This window comes from Panthera onca, chromosome D1 (genome assembly GCF_046562875.1).
Source record: "Panthera onca isolate mPanOnc1 chromosome D1, mPanOnc1 haplotype 2, whole genome shotgun sequence".
NCBI lineage: Eukaryota > Metazoa > Chordata > Mammalia > Carnivora > Felidae > Panthera > Panthera onca.
In genome coordinates, this window is record NC_138348.1 from 87,796,865 (window position 1) to 87,813,762 (window position 16,898).

The following is a 16,898-nucleotide window of genomic DNA, read 5'->3' on the forward strand; positions in this document are numbered from 1 at the left end:
GTGTTGGACACTAGCCCCAGGAAAGCAGGGCCTGTGTGGCCTGTTTGCTGCCTGCACCCTCTAATGCCTAACCCATGAACTGACACAGAGAGGTGCTCCACAAATATTCACTGAATAGAGGGAATGGTTCCAGAGGCAGGGAGGGACCTGGCTGAGACATGAAGAAAGAATTAGTGCTGTGACAAAAGGATTCTGATGGTTCTCATCACAGACATGAAAGAACAGCTATTATCTGTGACTCTTATTTCTTTGATCTAAACTTCCAAAGAGATTATCTGTGCCCACAGTGTGTACCATTTGGAGAAAGGAAATCTAAATTGGCGTCCACACTACAATTCCTATCTGCCCAGATCTGACTGGGATCCAGGCCTCACTGCCCCTTCCAATGAGCAAAGTGTGGAAACTGTTGGGGGGAAGTTTAGATGTGACTCTGACAGGGGTCTGGACTGTGCACTGCTGTCCTCAAGCTTGGTGAGAAAGAAGTATTGCAGCTTCCAGGTGATGGGAGGGCAAAGGTGGCCTCAGATACATGGGGGACAGGCTATTCTCTGCAGGAAGGAAACAGGCTAAGACAGAGGCAAATGTGAAAAGACAGAAGTTAAGGGATTTTTTTTAAAGCTTATTTATTTTGAGAGAGATAGAGTAAGTGGGAGAGGGGCGGCAGAGAGAGAGTGAGAGAGAGAGAGAGAAGCCAAGCAGACTCTGCTCCCTCAGAGCTGAGTGCAATGAGATCATGACTTGAGCCAAAGTCGAATGCTTAACCAACCGAAACACCCAGGTGCCCCAAAGTTCAGGAATTTTTAAAATCAATTTTTATTTAGAAATAGTGGAACATAAAAATTTACTGTAAATTGATGAATTGGGACAGTCAAGAAAAATAGAATGTTCCTTTTCTCCCTCCTTTTATAGGTGGCCTTAGGAAATTTGGCCTGGTCAAAGGAAGCTGACTTTCAGAGCCTTTTGATTTTATTGCTTAGTATCAAAAGATAATTGTCAAATAATATGATTAGTGCTCTTTTTAATGTCTTTCTACCCTTATTTCATCTTTTTTCATGAGTTTTCAAATCAGGTAAGGCAGATGGTGTTGATCCAAGGTTGGCCAAAGAATAGTCTAAACTCTGAGAGCTTAACTGACCTTCCCCACGTCACACGCACACTCCTGACTGCCAGCTTTCTGTGGTTTCCATTAGCTCTTCATGCCATGGCATGAAATTCACAATGAGGTCAGGCAGATAGCTCTCTAAGCTTGAGCTCTGAGCAAAATTGGTTACAACTGCAGCTGACATCCACAGCCTGATACAGCCCAGCAGTGAAGGCTAGCAAAAGGTCACACTGAGTGAGGGCAGATGCAGTGCCCCTACTGTGTTCAGGAAATCTTCCGATAAATCCCATCTTCAATAACAATTTCCCTTATGTAAAGAAAGCAAACCCAACTTTCTGCACATTTGAATTGTTTAGTATTATTTTAGCTGGTCTTAAGAGTGTTCATGAGTCAGAAGCAATTTCAGGAAATGCTGCCCATATCACCAGCTGGAATCCAGGTTCCTGTTCTCCAAGAGCCTTCAAATACATGTACATGTGTTTATGCATGCACACACATACAAACACACAAGCTTTCATACATGCCTACACTCACTAACACAAACTGACACATTCACATACACTCACTCATATACACTCCCACATAAAACTCAAACACATACCTTCCCACACACATTCTCACACACATTAACTCACATTACACATAGTCCCAGGCACCCCCATACACACATATACATGCACATGCATGATCACATATACACATTCACACAAGTACTCACTATCACATACACACACCACACACATGAAAATGCACACACTTGGCTCTTGCCAAGTCTTCTTGATGCTAACTATAAGCATGGTATACTCCATACAAAAGTTACTTGTTGCATGAGAATTAAAACAAGGTCATGCCCACTGATTATGTAGGTAGTTCCAAATGTTTGCCATTCTGCTTTGTGGACATCAGAATGTTTAGCTGAGGCAAACTTTTCTTTGCAGCTCCCTCTCTCTAGGATGTGCAAATCAGTTATTCCTAATCATCCCTTCCCACTAAGGCAGAGCAGTGGGAAAGTGAGAAGAATTAACTGTGTCCATTACAGAAGATGCATGTTAGAAAGCCAATTCAGAGGACCTGGGTACTGAAGGGACTTCAAATGACAACTCAGAAGGAGCCTTCTCTCCAGAAAGAGAAGAAGTAACTGGGGTCCCTACCCCCACCCCACCTATCTGCCCTCTTTCTCATACCTTTTAAACAAAGTCCTAGAAGCCCTTCACACCTTCTGACTGGTCCAAAATGGTACATCACAGGTCACATCACATTTCCTTGGGGACTTTCAATCCCTGCGGAATCCAGGGATGCTGGGACACAATGATGGCTCTCTGTCTGTGGGAACAAGGTTCTCTTCTGTGAAATGTGATAGAATTCCAAGCCAATATTTACTCTTATCTATTTGTGTTTATCCAGTGTTTGTTAATTAGTTGTGTCTACTTCCTTTTGGTGTCTATCTGCCTCAGTGTGTCTCCCTCAGGTTGTAAATACATAAAAGAGGTAGACTTTCAGGGCACCTGGGTGGCTAAGTTGTTGAGTGTCCGACTTCAGTTCAGGTCATGATCTCATGGTTTGTGAATTCAAGCCCTGCATCAGGCTCTGTGCTGACAGCTCAGAGCCTGGAGCCTGCTTTGGATCCTATGACTCCCTCTCTCTCTGCCCCTACCCTGCTTGTACTCTCTCTCTCTCTCTCTCTCTCTCTCTCTCTCTCTCTCTCTCAAAAATAATAAAATAAACATTAAAAATTTTTTTAAAGAGGTAGACTTTTCTCTGAGCAAAGGTAAATATAAGATTACCAAAATTAAGCCATCAATTAGTGTTTTTTGATGATGGTGGTAATGATGGAAGCTTGTAACAATGGGCTCTTATGGTTTATATACACGTAAAGGTGATTTTATTTCAGAATAGAGTGTCATTGATTTGCTTTTGTGCTTTGTCTCTCAATGCTAGTTCAAACACAAGTAACAAGGTGACATGTTGGTGTGAACAGCACAAGAGCTTTTTCTTATGATACTTTATACTGAATTTAGCACTAAGATGACTCACTGGTTAAGTGGGAAGAAAAATTACACACAGGTCTGCTAAAAGGTCTCCATCTTCCAAGCAGGTGTGAGGAATAGAAGCAGATGTAAAGTTTTCTGATACTTAATGAGAGGAGGTATCCCCATCTAAGGGTAAGGCTGTGGGAGTGAATAATTGAAAAATGGTTCAATTTGATACTCATTCAGCAATTCGTAGACTGCTTAACACATATTAGGCCATCAGTAAATGTGTGCAATGAATGAATGAATGAATCCAACTTTTTCTCCCCTGTCACTTGTGGGTTTAGTCCTTAGATGGGTCTGTATGTCTCACCTCCTGTACATGGTAGCCATGTCTTCCCAGTGACAAATTCCATAAATAAGTACCATACTCTTACATCTGCTACAATCTCCCTGTGTTCTCCTGTGTTTGAGAACATGTGATGGAAATGCCCCCAGAAAAGAAAGGACTTCTATTTTCTTACCCCTAACCACCATTCTGCTGACTACAACTTGCTATTAAGGAAAGTTCCAGAGCTATTCTTATCCCCTCCACAATAGTAACTAGGCTCCTTATATGCACTCTAGAGTCTAGACTATGACAGTTCCTTAAGATGGAGACCACCTCTTACTTATCTCTTGACTCTCGATTATGAACATATTGTTGAGGACATCAAGTAGGATGAGAAAGGATTGGACTTATGTTTAATCAATCTAGTGACATCTATTACAAAGCCTCAGGAATTATGAGGAATAGGCTGCCTTTCCTGGAAGTAGGCAGGACAGAAAGATTGCCACCAGCAATAAATTCAGAAGTTATGTGGAAGATGGCTCTCCACTGCTCAATAGAGACAATGTCGGGTAGTAGTTAGGAATATGGACTTCATGGCCAAATACCTGAGTTTACATGCTGGCTTCACTCTCAGTAGTTCTATAACCTTAGAAAGGCTATGTAATCTCAGTGTGCCTCAATTTTCTTATCTGTTAAGTGAGATAATAATAATCACTGAGATAAATAAGTGAGTTCATACAGGTAAAGTGTTAGACCATTACCTGACATTGCAAGATATTCATCAGTGTTCTTTTCATTGGGATTGGGGTATCAACTACCATAGAAAGAATATTTTCAGTTAAACCTTCTGAACCAAATCCCATTTCTGGATCTTTTCAGTTTTCTGGCAGGTCTCCCTTTCTCCAGCCTTGCTCTCCCCAGTACCTGCTCCACAGAGTATCCAGGACTATCTTTCTAAAAACAGACCTGATGGTGCTCCTGGCTGGCTCAATAGGTAGACTGGGTGGCTCTTGATCTCAAGTTTGTAAGGTTGAGCCTTGTGCTGGGTGTAGAGATTACTTAAAAATAAAATCTTTCAAGAAAGAAAAAAAAAAAGGAATGAAGGAAGGAAGATCTGACCTGTCTTCCTCGAGGACTCTCATGACTCTTCTCCACAAGAACATCTTTCAGCTCCTATCACATCACTCAGCGCCCTGCATAGTTTCATCCCTGTCATGATTCCACCTTCATCCTCCATCAATTCCCACCTCTCCCTTGTAACGGGTTCAAGGGACACTAATTTTTTGAGCTTCCCCACAACCAGTGTTGTCTCATGCCTCATGCCTATACTGCTTGTTGTCTCTAGCTCTTCCTTCTCTGCCCAATATCACCCTCATCCCGCTTGTGTGACAAGCAAGCTCCTATTACTCCTTCAGAGCCCATCTGAGGTGTCACTTCATTAGAAAATCTGACTTAAATGCTGTTAGGGGCTGAATTGTGTTCCCCAAAATTCATATGTTGAAATCCTAGCTCCCAGTACCTCAGAATGTGACTCTATTTAGAGATAAAGCCTTTAAAAAGTTAAGCTTTTAGGAGTGCCTGGGTGGCTTAATTGATTAGGCCTCTGACTTCAGCTCAGGTCATGATCTCACGGTTGGTGGGTTCGAGCCCCACATCGGGCTCTGTGCTGACAGCTCAGAGCCTGGAGCCTGCTTCGGATTCTGTGTCTCTCTTTCTCTCTGCCCCTCCGCTGCCTTCTCTCTCTCTCAAAAATAAATAAACATTAAAAAAATTTTTAAGTTAAGCTTTAAAAAAATTTTTTTTAAAGTTAAGCTTTCAAATCAAGTTTTGATTAAGTGAAAGTGGGATCATTAAGGCAGGCCCTAATCCTACCTGGTGTCGTTGTAAGAAGAAATTTGGAGGGGGGCTTGGGTGCCTCAGTAGGTTAAGCATCTGACTCTTGATCTCAGCTTAGGTCCTGATCTCAGGGTCATGAGTTCAAGTCCTGCATTGGGCTCCACACTGGGCATAAAACGTACTTAAAAAAAAAAGAAAAGAAGTATTTGGACACACAGAGAGACACCATGCTTGTGTGTGCACACATAGGAAAGACCACATGAGACACAGAAAAAAGTGGTGTCTGCAAGCCAAAGAGAGAGACCTTAGGAGAAACTAAACCTGCCAACATCTTGATCTCGGACTTCTAACCTCCAGAACTCAGAGAAAATAAGTTTTTATTGTTTAAGCCACTCAGTCTGCAAATAGTGAAAGTTTTACTTCTTCCTTGCCAATTTGGATGCCTTTTATTTCTTTTTGTTGCTTTTGATTGCTGAGGTTAAGCCTTTTAGTACTATGTGAAGTAGTAATGTTGAGTGGACATCCTTGTCTTGTTCCTGACTATAGGGGAAAGACTCTCAGTTTTTTCCCATTGAGGATGATATTAGCTATAGGTCTTTCATGTATGCCTTTTATGATGTTGAGGTATGTTCCATCTATCCCTACTTTGTTGAGGTTTTTTGTTTGTTTGTTTTGTTTTGTTTTGTTTTAAATCAAGAATGGATGCTCTAAGGGTGCCTGGGTGGCTCAGTCATTAGATGTCTGACTCTTTTTTTTGGCTCAGGTCATGATCTCATGGTTCATGGGTTTGAACCCTGCAGTGGGCTCTGCACTGACAGTGCAGAACCTGTTCTCGATTCTCTCTCTCTTCTCTCTGCCCTTCCCCCACTTTCTCTCTCTCTCTCTCTCTCAAAATAAATAAACTTAAAAAAAATAATGGATGCTGTATTTTGTCAAATGCCTTTTCTGCATCTATTGAGAGTATCATATGGTTCTCATCCTTTCTTTTATTAATGTGGTGTATCATGTTGATTGATTTGCAAATATTGAACCACCCTGCAGCCTAGGAATAAATCCCACTTGATCATGGTGAATGTACTGTTGGATTTGATTTGCTAGTATCTTGTTGAGAATTTTTGCATCCATGTGCTTCAGGGCCTGTAATTCTCCTTTTTAGTGAAGCCTTTGTCTGGTTTTGGAATCAAGGTAATGCTGGCTTCATAGAATGAGTTTGGAAGTTTTCCTTCCATTTCTATTTTTTGGAACAGTTTGAGAAGAATAGGCATTAGCTCTTCTTTAAATGTCTGCTAGAGTTCCCCTGGGAAGCCATCTGGCCCAGGACTCTTGTTTGGTGGGAGGTTTTTGAATACTGATTCAATTTCTTTGCTGGTTCAATTTTTCTATTTCTTCCTGTTTCAGTTTTGGTAGTTTTTCAGTTTCTAGGAATTTGTCCATTTCTTCCAGATTGCCCAGTTTGTTGGCATATAATTTTTCATCGTATTCTCTTACAATTGTTTGTATTTCTGTGGTATTGGTTGTGATCCCTCCTCTTTCATTTGTGATTTTATCTATTTGGGTCCTTTCTCTTTTCTTTTTGATAAATCTTGCTAGAAGTTTATCAATTTTGTTAATCCTTTTAAAGAACCAGCTGTTAGTTTCATTGATCTGTTCTGTTTTTGTTGTTGTTTCTGTATCATTTCTTTCTGCTCTAATCTTTATTATTTCCCTTCTTCTGCTGGCTTTATGCTTTATCTGCTGTTCCTTTTCCAGCTCCTTTAGGTGTAAGGCTAGGTTGTATATTTGGGAACTTTCTTACTTCTGGAGATGGGCCTGGATATACTTCCCGCTTACAACTGCCTTTTCTGTATCCCAAAGGTTTTGGACTGTGATGAATCACTGAATTCTACCCTGAAACCAATATGAAATTAATATTACACTATATGTTAACTAACTAAAACTTAAGTTAAAAAAAAGCTAAAGAGGAAAGTTTACACAGAACAAAAAAAGCCACCCAGTCTGTGGTATTTTTTGTTATGGCGACTTGAGCAAACTAATAGAATAACCTTGGTTTGGTTTTTAAACATAACACATGTGCCATCTATTACATGGGCAGTTCCTATCAGGCAGGGCTCAGAGACACTCTATTCTTCACTCTACATCCCATGTGGCTACTGTAGACATGTGTTAATAGGTATAGCAGTCAAGAACTTCTCAGTGTTTTCCACCAAAAGACCTGCTGGAGGCAGATGAGCATATGTTTATCATTGGTGCCTGGGGAAATATTCTCCTGCAAGATATATTATTTTTAAATGTATTTAAATGGTGAATTCTACTCTATTGAATGATTTGCTTTGAAAATTCTTTAAATTTTAAATTACTGGTTAAAAGTGCTTAACTGGTTACAATTTCCTGAGAGTCAAACTGACCTCTAAGGACATTTGCCATGGTGTTCTATGGCTCTTACTGCCTCTCACTTGAGTGTGAGAGTTTATGGACAAGCAGTCCCAGTGGGCAGGAAGAATAGAGGGAAAGGGGGATATGCCAGGAACTGGTTTTTTTTGTTTTTGTTTTTGTTTTTGTTTTGGTGTCTGGTTTTTTGTCTGTTTGTTTTTGTTTTTGTTTTTCTGAGCCAGGAACTGTTTATAGACAACATAAAGTGGAAGGAGTCTAAGGATACCTGGAAACTGAGACTGATACACAGGACAATACTGAGAAGTTAGCAAATCTCCAGTGGTTGGCAGGAACTGAACTTGGGAATGGTTGCCAGAAAAATGGACAATGTCTTTTACAAAAGAGACAGGGAAGGTGTTATGATACCCACAGATCTGGGGTATGTATCAGTAATCTGGGGCCAGGCAAAACTAGATGTTGATCACTTAAAGTAGGTAACATTGCTAATCTGTAAAATGTGTAAATTAATATTTATCTCATAGGATTCTCCCAGAGTTAATTTATATGTAAATGGGCTTAGCACATATTAAATACAAAATAAGTAGATATAATCACCATCATTATTATCCCATGAATATTCATCATTATTATCCCCACAAATACTCAGAAGGGAATTGCTCTATTAGAAGTTACTGTGCTCACATATAAAGAACACTGTCTCTTTGGAAAAAAGAACTTAGTATACTAAGCCCTAAATAACATGAAAGACAAATTTCCATCTTGAATAGAAATAATCTGGGGAAGAGTGAAAGGCAAGAAAATGGTAGAGATTACCATTTGTGAAATGGCTTGAAAATTTCCAACACTTAGTTTAATAAATGGGAAAAAATACATGTAATAACCATGATTTTATGGGCATTAGTATTTGTTGGGCACTTTGTAAACATTTTCTTGTTCAATCACAAAACCCTATGAGGTAGGTATTACTATCAGAGAACTGTTCAGATACATCAGAATCACTGCCATTATCGACCTCAGGGGTTCACTCAGGCTCCACATTAGCAACTAGAGCTGTGACCCAAGGTGAGCAATGGGACCCAAACCCAATAACAATCCAATAATTTCCCCCCCAATTTAGAGCAAAGGGCCTCAGGTGATTCACTTCCTCATCCTACCCTCTGTTACAGTCCACAGAGCAGCTTAGGATGGCTTAAATGACTGGGCTTTGGGTCATACTCAGCCTGGGGACCAATGGCACTCTTCAGTTTTATGGCAGCATGACTTGGACAAGCTACATCATCTCTGGAAGCCTCAGTTACTTCACAGCTAAATAAGGATGATAATAAGAGTAACTTCCACATGAAGTTTACTTTTTCTATAATGCCATCAGACAATATGGTTGACACATAATAAGCATTAAAAATTTTTAAAGGTAATTGTTATTATAATCTGTTGTATCTAGAACTACTTATTCAGCATCAAGCCCCAGAATGAGCTCTCAGATACAATGAAACAGCATTGCAAAACATCTTCGTGATTGTGTGACTCTCACCAAAAAGTGAGTCAGAACTCATTTCCAGGTGGCTCCAGCTAACACCTATTTTAATTGCCTTTAGGGTAGACACCTCCCAGGTTAAAAGAGTTGCCTGAGATTGTACATAGAGTCCAGGGCCAGATACTGTTATGAAAGTCAGGTGGTCAATTACACCATTATTTTAAAATCTTCCTCACCCTCTCCTCGCCCATGGCAATGTTTGAAGCTGTAAATATTAGGCAAGAGAACAGATTTTAACAAGAAGGTGTGAACCTCATGGTGACATTTCCTGTTTGTTTCTAAATTAGGGATTAAAAACCATGCATCCATCATGGGCTTTCAGAAATGGAGAAATCCCCCTGGATATCCCTGGCACTATTACACAGCTCACTTCCCCTTGCTCCATGATTTACCATATTATTTCTGGGCAGCTTTCTGTGTTTGCTTCCCCAAGTGCCATCTATGCAGTCAGCACACATGGGGGATCTTCAGAGGAAGGCAGGGCAAACAAAGGAAGAGAGGTTGGGTCCAGGGAACAAAAGTGACTGGTGCAAAAAGAAGACCAAAGAGAGACATATGGAGTTCATCATGGAAGAAGCAAAACTCCCAAACCATGCAAATGTGTGTGAGTGCTGAGGGCACATCTGAAGCAACTGTTCTTCTATGTGCCTTCTAAATTATTTTGTGGTTTCTGCAGACTTTCTTTTGGGTAATGGCATTGAAGCATCACCTAAGCCCATCCCAGCTTAGCTCTTGTAAAGTGATGTGTAGAGACATTTCTGCACACTGAAGAACATTACTTTATATTAGTTTCATCAAAGAAATGAATATAGGGATAGTTCCCATAACACAGATGAATCCTTGCACATTTGGATTGGATCTCCACTGCATGGATGAGCTGGAAGTTTCAAGGGGAAAAATATCAGTCGAATGATTGACAATATGTAGACAAAATAGTTGATGGAGTTAATGTTTCTCTTTTTAACATCAGGTAAACACAGATTTAGTCCAAAGGCTTTTATTAAGTTACTTAAGTCATGTAATACTGTGCCATTCTGCACTCAAGGAAGAGGCTGTAATGAATGAGCCCCAAGTCAAGCATACAGTCACCACACAGAGAGTGAGCAATCACAAATAATTACAAGCGTGTGTTGGGGGTGACCTGGGGAATGACTGCTGGGCACCTTCCGTCTCTTTCCGTATATACGAATCCATCAAAAGTAATAAGAGAGGGAACACTGGCCAGAGAATGCACCAACGCTCAACATTTTTCCTTTGAAGCCAGAACTCCTCTGACCTCAGGAGTCATTGATTTGCTGTCAAGCCACAGAGATGTCACACAAGGGTCAGCAGAGATGACTCCAGGGGAATGTTTTCTTACTTGGTAAATTTATCAAGACCAGGAAACTGAAATAATCCTAGAGCTCCACGTGGTCTTATGCATTCCCCTTTCACCCGCTTCCCCTTTGAAAGTAAATCTATAGCAGACATTAAATAGGTCAGTGGATTGGGGAAGGAAAAAGATGGGTTAGCCTGGGTTTCATCTCTTGGGACAGGTTTTAAGGGCTTCCTAGCTAATACAAAGGCCAAATTCGGAACGATTTTCCAGTGTAACTCTAAGGGGTTCTATTAGGGCTTGAAGCTAGTTTAGAGGTCCAGGCTGGGATACACATGAATATAACACAGCAAAATTTGGCCAGGAAAAAAAAAAACACACAGAACAATTATGTTGAAAGTGATCACATGAGGGATTATCAAAAGAATTATAGGTGAGACAAGAATACCAAGGTGTGTGCTAGCAGGAACTGTGTCCACAGGAAAATGTGTGAGGAGTTAATGGGAAATCTCTGTAAATCCAGAACTGAAGTGTTCTGTGGAAGGTTTGGGGCTCTGACTAAGTGTTTCCAAACCTCAGATCATAAATTGTTGTACATAGAAAACTCAAGACATGAAAAATAAGTCAGGGAATGACCCAGACTAAGAACCACATACCCACTCTGCTCCCAGACCATTTATAAAATTAAGCCCTATGGATTCCATTTAGTAAGTCTAGAATCAAGTGCCTAGTACATGCACAAACCTATGTTACTATGGGGAACAATGGAAAAGAAGGTCTCTGACTTTCAGCTGTTTAAAATCATATCTCCATCAGACTTCCTAAGTGGCCATCCCAGAATAACAGATCCTGATGGAAAAGTGTTGAACAGGATTAGCCTTCTAGTCTCAGAGCGTGATTAAATTATTTTTGTAGCCTTAAGGTTTTAACCTTCAATGTGAGAAAGTTATTCTTTAAAGGCAATAGTTCTTCCTCCCCATCCTACTTAAGAATGTAACATCAAATTTCTAGTAGGTGGGAGAGGCCTGCCAAGCCAGCTCTGAACTGGTGTGGACCACTCATCCTTTTAACTGCACCGAGGCCATGGTCCCTGAGAAATGTTAATTTCCAAGCTTGAAGTGGGGATGTTGCAAATTGGAGGAGTCATATAACATCTCCCAGCAAAGCAACTTTCCCCAAAATGTGTCCCATAGGGATTTTGAAAAATTAGCATTCCATCATCAAATTTGGGAAACACAGGGTTAAAACAAGTTAAAATTTTTCTTAAGCATTTGTTCTGAGTTGTTCATTAATAGATATTGTGAATCTCTAAGCAGAGAAAGTAACATTTTTCAATCTTATTTAACCACAGAGCGTTTTCCTCATAGAAATGATTTCAAGTACAAGTGCTCCATGGAACACATTTTGGGGAATAGTGTGTCAGGGGCCCATATCCCAGAATATGTTCTCCTACAGATTTTGTGCATCCATACAAAGGGTGGGCTTGAAAATGATCCCAGATGAGTCAGGCCCCTGGCAATCCTATGCTACCATGAGAAGTTTTCCTTATTATGGAAATGCCCATGACTAATATTCATTATGTTTTCTCCAAATACTATTTCTTGAGGTCACAAGATTTCCTTTCTATTCAGACCTCTTGTTTGGGTGTGATGAGGAAGCAGCGTTTGGTCTGCCGGGATCTGTCCTCATGTTACTTTATATCACGTTTAGCTGAGCAGCCCACTGGGAACAATTCTTACTTTTCTTCCAAGAGGGGTTATGGTGCCTAGGGTGCAGATTCAGTCCTTAGAAGGGCTGCAGGGCACAGAGAAAAGCATGACCCCAAGCCCAAGACTGCTGAACCCCCAGTTTTAAAAAGGAGTGTGGGCTCCCAGGGAGAGACCACTGGTGACTCAGCCCCTCCTGTTACCAGCCCTGGAACAACTCCAAGGGCATATTCCAGACAGTGGTTCAGCATCTTCCACACAGGAGACAGCACATGAGGTTTAGTCAGACTCTGTCCCAAGTCTTCCTGCTGAAATGACAATGGCAATGGGAGGCAGGCACGCTTCTGGCAGGGAGCTGTGGCTCCTTCCCAGTTGGCAGCTGTGGTACTTCCATCTTCAGTGAGGACTTTGCCAATACAAGAAATGCAGAATCAGGTCCCAAAGAGTCAGATGGGTTGACTCCTGGTTTCTATCATATTCTTGGAAATGTGAAGTTTGGAAACCACAACCCATCTGTTTTTAAGTTTCCTTGTTTAAAACAATACCTTTTCCAAACATTAAGTGAGAAGAAAAGACAGCAACATGAATATTCTATAAGCCGGATATCTGCAAGTGGCCTGAACTTGAGCATAGATGTCCACCTGGAGGCCAGAAAGGGTGATTCACAGGTAAGAGAGGCCATTCCCACTGGGGCTGGGGCAGCTGCATAAACACCCTGAGCTTCTCCATGGAACTCACAGAGCCTAGTGAAAGTAAATGCATGAAGTCATGCTGGCAAACTGTGTGTCACCCTCAAGTAATTAGGACCCTTGCCCAGCCACCTCCCAGACCCAGCCTAGCACACCCACAGGTGTGTTGTCCTTCTCCAGCTGGCATAACAAGTCCATGCCAGCTCTGAAGCCAAAACAGCCCAGGGCCATCCAAGAGTAATATGGCCAGGCCGTAGAAACCAAGCCAGGAAGAGGAGGGGAGGCTCTCCTCTGCAAAATGAAAATAAATTGCAAAATGGCATTGTGTGTGTAGTTGCTCTGGAGAAGAAGGATCTAGAGAGAAGTAAGATTAGAAAGTTGTCAGAACTCTTCAGTGAGATTTCTTTCCACAAAGCCAGGTGGTCCCAAGGCACAGAAGCAGTGTTAGTTGCCACTGGGCTGGTATAAACAAAGGAAAGAACTGGCTGCAAGGCTTGCTCAGGCCCCAGACCCTCCTGTGAACTTCCAGGCTGCCAGGGAGATGCATCCATCAGCAGTTTTGATGCTGCTTTTCCTTTTATAGTATCTTGTCATTGAAATAGGTGGAATTTATTAACTCCACTTTGTAGGTGAGGAAACTCAGGACTAAGGAAGTGTGGAATTTCATATTTGCTCCATCCATCACTGAGGAAGCCAGGATTTAAGTCCCCACTTCTCCTACCACATAATTTGTGTTTTGTTCATCCCTTAATGGCCAAGGCCACAAAAGCCTTCAGTTGAGCAACCTGATCTTTCCTGTTTGCAAGAGCCAGTTGGAGGAAGGCAGGAATTTCTCCCAAAATCTATTTAGAAGGTAGCTTCGTTTGACTCATTCTGTTCTTATCCCAACTCTGCATCAGTTAGGCTCAAGAAGGACAAGCAACATTTGATGTTGCAGGAGGCCTGAATGAGAGGTGGGAGGTATGCAATAAGGTAGGTGGGAGCAAATAGAATTACTTCATCCCCACAGAACCTAAATATTTGTACTGCTAAATGATACGTAGTCAGACCTCTGTATTCAGATCATTCTGGATGGCCAAATGGCCTGGTGCTAATCATTACATGCTGAGAATATTTTTGGTGACATTTTTTTGTGTGTGAGAAAAAAACTGTATTTGTCTCTGTGTCCCATCTTATGCCCTTGCTGACACCTAGCTGAGATATTGCAGAGCTTGCCAACATTGCAAATACACATACAGACAATTCGCATTCGGTGGCATTAAGAGTTGTTAATGTACAGCACAGCAATGACCTTTTGTCCTGTTGGAACACGCTCCAGTTTATGTTTTATGTGGCTGACATGCCTCATTTCCTCAACTGAAGTCTGCTGCTCCCTGCTCTGTCACTTGTAACTACCCCTTCTCTTTATCTCCCAAACCCTTCTCTCTTGCCCTTGTTCTTTTGAATCAATTTCTTCTGTCTTGCCCTTTCCATTCTTCCACTCTTCTGTCATGCTTACTTTCATTTAGGTACAAATATTGTTCCATCACTACTATTAACAACTAATTGCAGTTGTTTTCAGACTATGCTGAAAACAGACCAATCATGGGGCATGAATAGAAAGTGTTAGGATCCTCAGCTTTCAAGAGCAAACAACTCAATTCAGCAAGTTTATTGGGTGCCTACCAGTCACTGAGTGCCTGTGAGGGAAACAAGATAAATGAGAGAAATTCCAGCTGCCAGGTGTTTGAGCATGTAATGGCAGAGAGGAATCCAGTCTCCCATTATTGTTTCCCCATCCCAAGAAGGCTTAATCTTTGCCTGGCATACATGCAATAGGTGCTCAATACATGCTTGAAGGAAATAAATACCCTGTCTCCACTAATACTGATTTGAGACCCTGAAAGTTTTCCAAAAGATGGATTATAAAAAGATATGATTGATTGAACATAGAGAATGAGACAAAGGACTTTAAATGAAAGTAGTTAAACTTTGAACAAAAATATTACATTGACAAGTCATTCCTACTTCCTCCAATCGCGCAGGCTCAGTCTGTTTGGCTGAAGCTAGAGAAGGAGACATCTTGCCAACAGAGATGCAAGGTCACCTTATAAGCTAAACCCTAGCCAGGCTCTCAGACTGCCTTTCACCAATACCTGGACAGGATGGATTCATGTATAGGGGGTTAGAGAGAGGCAAAACACATTCAGTTCCTTGAGCCACATACTCCATCCCTGTTAGAAACACCAAATGCCAGGTAAAGGAAGCATTGCAGCCCACAATTTCTCTTCATGAGCCTTATTCTGACCTGAGGACTCAAATCTTAATTCTGCCCTGCCTCTGACCCCTTGACATTACTGTTTGTTCACCTATTGCCATCCTTGACTCCCCATCCATTTGATGCATGAAGCCAATACTATCCCAGCCCCACAATGACTTTGTGTCATTCACATCAACAACACTGGTATTTCACACTCTCTTTGATTAGTATTGTTCAGAGTTCAGTTCTGTTTCCTAAAGCCCACCTACTCTGGTGCTCTCTCTGCAAGTAAGAGCCTTTCTTCTCCGCTGAGTGACCCAAATAAAACCAGCCAAGGATATCTAAGTGGGCACAGACAACACATTATGCTTGCAGACAGCCCCCCCATACTTTAGTCACAGGGAGATATGGTACTGGGGTAAGCTGTCCAGGCTCTTAAAATGGGAATGATAAGTTAATCATCTGAGAGGAAAGAGCTCCTTCCTTTGCTCACTTCCTCATTCTTTCTTTGCACCCCATGCTATCTGGGATCTCATTCAGACAACCATGCATGTCTCCTTGCATTTTGGTACAGCCCTGAACAACCTGGGAGATACTGAAGGTCGGTTGTGTCAAAGAAAGACAATCAGGAAAGCAGAGAAAGATACCCAAAGGTGAGAAAGGAAAGGAAATGAAGAGACTGGGTAGAGCTAAGCTATAGAAATGCAAAGTGGTCACTCTTGGGTGTAGCCAAGGATAGCCAGCTGGGAGAGTGAGAAGAAAGAATAGGGAGCAATTAAGGGAATGAAGAGATAGCAATTGGGGATGGATATCCCCCTGTTCTACTACCTTCTCCTAGGTATCTGTTTCAGGAACAGTTACCCTTAGAAAAGTGGATATTTTAAAAAGAAATGTAAAGGGGAAACCAGGGACCCAGGGGACTGGAGAGAAGAGCTATTCAGTGATCTTTGTTTCAGATCCTCTGCCACAAGAGAAAGAGAAAGGATTCACTCTGAGTCACAATAAGGAACCTGGCATGTGGTGTGACTTTGCTCATGCCTTGTCCTCAGAAATTTAAAAGCCCAGATGAAGACTGAAATGGAAGAAAAAAAAAAAAAAACAGTATAGCCATGCTATCCAAAGACCTTGTTGGATCCTAGAAAGAATTGTATTTCTTCGATAGATATATACATCTATTCACATGAAGCTCAAACAAGGACCAGACTGAGTAATCTGAAACGGGTTTTCATTCTAGGCCTGAACGGTGTGCCATTTGGCAAATGTCCCTCATGTGCTTCCTGAGGCACTCTTAGGAGCCAGCTATGTTGTTAGGTGCAGGAAATTCAAGGATGAACAAAATATTCTATTTCTGCCTTTGAGGGCCTTACCTTTTTGGGGGCTACCATTTTATCTGCAACATAAGAGAACTAGAGAGAAGATATCTAAAATCCTTTCAAATTCCACTTTTCTAGCTGAGTAAGAAGAGCCTAGGGAAAAAAATATGAAACTAGTTTTGCTATAGTCTCTATTTTGTAATCAATCCATGGTTCATGGTTTCAGTTACTTGACATATAGTCATTCTTACCAAATGATGGCTTTTATCTATATTCTTTATATATATGTGTATATATGTGTGTATGTGTGTGTATACATATATATACATATACATATACATATACATATACATATACATATACATATACATATATGTATATACACACACATACACCAGCCGTATATATATACACACACAAGCCTTTGGAAGTTATCACATACATGAATACGTGACTTCCAAGCATTGTATAA